A 4389-nucleotide genomic window follows, 5' to 3' on the forward strand; every position below is an offset into this window, starting at 1 on the left:
AGTCTCCACACAGCAAGCATAAGGGTCAGTCCTCTGAAAGGCATACTTTGGGTGCCATAAATAGTCATAACTACCCCACGTACCAGAGAAGGCTACTCTGCAAGCTTGGACTAGTTCTCCTGCTAAACAAGGCATAGGGGAGAACCTCAATACATAGGTAGAGGAATAAAAAAAAACTAGAAAAATAATCAAAAGCCAAAGGAAAAAAAACTGACCTTAGAAAGTTAATCTAGTAACAGGGAAGATCAAAATATCAACTCTGAAAAGAACAATGCGCAAAGTGAAAGATGTGAAACTTTAAAGGAAAGTATGAAAGTTTGTCAGTCCCTAAAAGAAGTCCTATAAGAGGTTGAAAAAATTCTCTGAAGGAAATAACTTCCGCCCCAAACCAGAATAGGCCAAATGGCAATGGAGACAGAAAAATGCACTGAAGAAAATGACTTCTCAAAGACTAGAATGGGCACAAAAATACATTGGAGATACTTTGATTTGTAAGTTTTTTTCTTGTCCTCTAGCAAAAGCCCCAGGCCCCTCAGCAGCTGAGATTTCCCAGTGGCAGCAGCTATTTCTGCATTACTTCTCCAGCATCTCTATCTGCTTTTAACAGCTCATGGTGGAATCTTTCATTTTCCCCATTGCCCCAACCTGGCTTCCTCTCATTCTGCTGCTTCTGGCTGACAGACTCAATAAGTCTCCTAAGGCCCTGATAAAGAAGCAGGCAGTAAAAAAGTAGCATCACAAGCCTAACTTGTGGCATCTCTATAAGTTCATGGAAATGGGGGGCAAAGGTAAGTATGGAAAGATACAGTAATTGAGAGCCCATTTGGAAAGACTGGTGTCTATTAAGTCCATCTAGACAGATAAAATCAAAGATGAGCAAGATTTGTTGCACATACAGAGGGAGAATGAGATTACCCCTCAACCACCTACCCATATTTGCCATCCATTAAGTGTTTGAAAACAGAGATAAGATAATCATTAACATGGAAAATGCCAGATGAAGAGACTTTTATGACTACATTAGTGAATGATAGCATCTAAGTGAGTAAAAGGCCAAGTATTTCGTCCAACAAATTCTCAACTGTGAACTATTGTCATAAAAATGGGATTGTCAACAAGGATTTCAAGCTAAAGAATACCCTTTGGGATGTTAATGACAATATTTACCAAATGGTATCCTCAAGAAGAGTGTGGCATCTTCCATGGAGGGGCAAAGAGAGAACACCAAGGAACCTAAGAGTCCACAATGGCTTCTTGCAGTCATAGGCACACTGCTCTGGAACTACTAAAAATGTATTCTTAAGAAACCTTAACAGAGTGAATCAGGCTATTACTCTTCTCCTGAACTGAGGGATTCAGGGAACTATCTGGATGCAGGTAATTTGTTTGTAAACAGTTTGTAAACTGTAAACAGTAAAAAGTTCCTCCATCACAAGGATACCTTCAAACACAATGTTAAGTTTGGTGGGGTCTCTCAGGAACTTGCTATCTTTGACTCCGTGGATGAGCTGGCCTCAGTCCTCTTAGCCATTCATGGCACTCACCCAGTGTGCTTCAAGTACAGATAGAATGTTGTCCACAGAGTCCTTTGAAAAGCTTTCCCTATCAGAATGCTTACTTAAGCCTGGCCCAATGTGACTACATACCAGTGGATGATCTGCTGGGACAAGCAGAGCCAACAGCTTAGAAGCCTGGCTTCAAACTTAAATACTGGAAACAGGATCCCGTTCCTGAAAGTTGTATCCCTCTGACAGACTATCAGGAAGTTACTGAGGTATCCTGGCATGCAATGGCTATAGGTATGAAACTTAGCTGAGAGTAGGAAAGCAGCAAATCAGTTTTTTCTCATGTCTATTTAAAACAACAACAACAATAGTAGCAACAACAAAAATAATTATGTAATTTTATCATACAATCACCTCAGAAAAGTCTTGAGTTCATAGCCATGGAGGTCAAAATTACTTGGTCTTAAGCACAGGGGAGGGAAGAAAATAACTGAAATGACGGTTAAATATACCCTTTATACCATATGCTAGAAATGTAATGGGAAGATAGCTGGGGAAATAAATCTGAATGCAAGTATATAAGCAACTAATTCTTTCTGGTATGCCAAGTAAGGACTGGCCATACAACTGGATCTACTTTCACCAGGAGACCCCACCTCTCCATTATGAAGGGAGGTGTTAACTGGGATTGGAAGATATCTACAGTCAAATCTTCAGAAGAAATGGATTCCTTCTCCATCTTGAACTCCAAAACCGTAAAGGGACATATATTATTTTGCCTTTGTGCCTTTTACAATGTCATGGTGTTGGATTCTCTGGTTCCTTCCTGTGTAGATCTACTGGATAGTGATAGAGGAGAATAACATATACCTTCCTCCTTTCTCCTGCAGTTTAATCATGGTTCCCTGACTTACCAGGGATTCATCTCTGAACCATTGAGGGAAGTTACTATAAATATACAGGATTTGAAAATGGTCCTTTGTTGATGCATAAATAAAACAGTTATATCAGTGGGGGGTCAGGTTCCTAGATCTTTGAGAAGCTGAGTCAAAAGAAGAAATAAAGACATCCAATTTGATTTTTTAATCTTCTCTTATCAAATTAAAAAAAAAGTAGTGAAATGAAATAGTCATTTCACTGCTTGATTATCATTGCATTGAATCCATCTATATTTCACATTCTGATCAAAACTGCTAATAACTATTTAATCCCTTATTTAATTACACAAAAGAACAACTCTTAAAATATTATGAAACAGCACTGAGTCATGCTTTCTAATTGATTATCAAAAATAAGTTGACCTTGTAAGAGCTGAACAGACACAGGATGGAGTGAGAACTGCTGGCTCACAGACTGTGAGTGGGGGATGAGTATAGAAGAATCAGCAACTGAAGCAGGCTCTCTCCCCAAGATGTCACAGGCCTTGTTGCTCCTACTTTGAGGGAAAAGGCCAGGGCTTCCTCAAGAGGAACTGAATTATTCTTCCCCAACTCAATGGTTTAGTTGAGGGTAGAAGTATCCCCATAGGAAGTGATGTTTCTGGTTAAAAAGTAAAGTCCTCTATCAAGGATAAATGGTAAAATCAAAATGGGCCCACATAGCTGAACTTCTCAACCAACTGCCAGTCTTGAAAATGGAATATGAAGATTCCTTCAGGGTAAGTGTATTGATGTTGGCTTTCTTAATTGAAATGTATAAATGCTATCTGAAACTATGAATAAAACTTTTAATAACAAGGTGTAACAAATAAGGAAAGGAAGGAAAGGAGAAGTTTATAAGGGATAAGGGTTAGGAAGTCTCTATCAACTAAGAGCTAAGACTTGGGCCTGGCTTTGCCCAAGCTTGGGAAAAGTTCCTCTCACAATTCTTCTTTTCCTTTCTTTCTCTATTGCTCAAGTACTTAACTAAATAAGTAAATGAGTAAGCATTAGCTAGATTTTAGCTGGTGTTGAATATAGATCTGTGGAGATGATGTCTAGTCTCAGCCTACTGCTTACAGGATCTTAGAGCAGCTATAGAAAGCAGATCAGTGAGGGAACGTCTGGATTAGATGATATTCAGAATAGCAGGGTAAGGCACAAGGAAACTTCAGGTAAGAGGTATAGCTAAGGCCTAAGGAGTGTCTAATTCACACTGCCCCTCCACCCTAGGACCCCTAAAACCCAGAATGAGTGCTCTGCTTGGGGCACTCCCCTTTATATGTCCTGGTTCTAATGGTCCTCAACTGTCTTTAGCATCTTGAGGTTCCCAAGTCTGTACCTCCTTGGCTGTCTAGCTTACATCCTATCTCAATCTTACATTTCCTCTCTTAAGCCCTCAATCTCTGTGATCAAGTGTTCCTAATGTTTATAAAGAAATTCTATTTTTTTCAAGTCATTCGAACATTATTCATGGGATAATCTGATACTAAAAGCTAATCTAAAGTCCATAAGCATCATTAATAAACCTTCCCAATGGAACAAATAAGGAAAAGGTAATAGTTAATAAAAAATTAAATATATGTTAGGATAAAGAGAAAATTGGAAGTAAAGAGAAGACAAGATAATCTCAAAATAAGTTAAATTGTTTTTAGACTCAATATATCAACAAGACATGTGACCTGTGAAAACAAATGACTACTAACAAGATTTACAATGCCCAAGAAATAGAGAGACATTATTTGGAAATCCAGGATGAAGTAATAGGTTTAATGTTCTTTTTTCCTGATATTTTCTGAGAAATTATGTTATGAATGAGATAAAAGCATCATGAGTAATGCTATATGCCTGTCTGGCAATTGTGTTCCACTGTAATGTTTGTAATCACCATATAATCAGGGTAATGATATAGGGGTATCATATTTTGCCTATTTTATTATTTGAGGTGTCTTTATTCAATAACAAAG

The 4389-nt window shown here is 38.2% G+C and overlaps 1 pseudogene; it reads left to right on the forward strand.

Annotated features, from left to right (window-relative positions):
• The first annotated feature begins 610 nt into the window (after positions 1 to 610).
• LOC123252792 lies at positions 611 to 1816 on the forward strand (annotated as a pseudogene).
• The last annotated feature ends 2573 nt before the right edge of the window (positions 1817 to 4389 follow it).

Source organism: Gracilinanus agilis, chromosome 1 (genome assembly GCF_016433145.1).
Source record: "Gracilinanus agilis isolate LMUSP501 chromosome 1, AgileGrace, whole genome shotgun sequence".
Lineage (NCBI taxonomy): Eukaryota > Metazoa > Chordata > Mammalia > Didelphimorphia > Didelphidae > Gracilinanus > Gracilinanus agilis.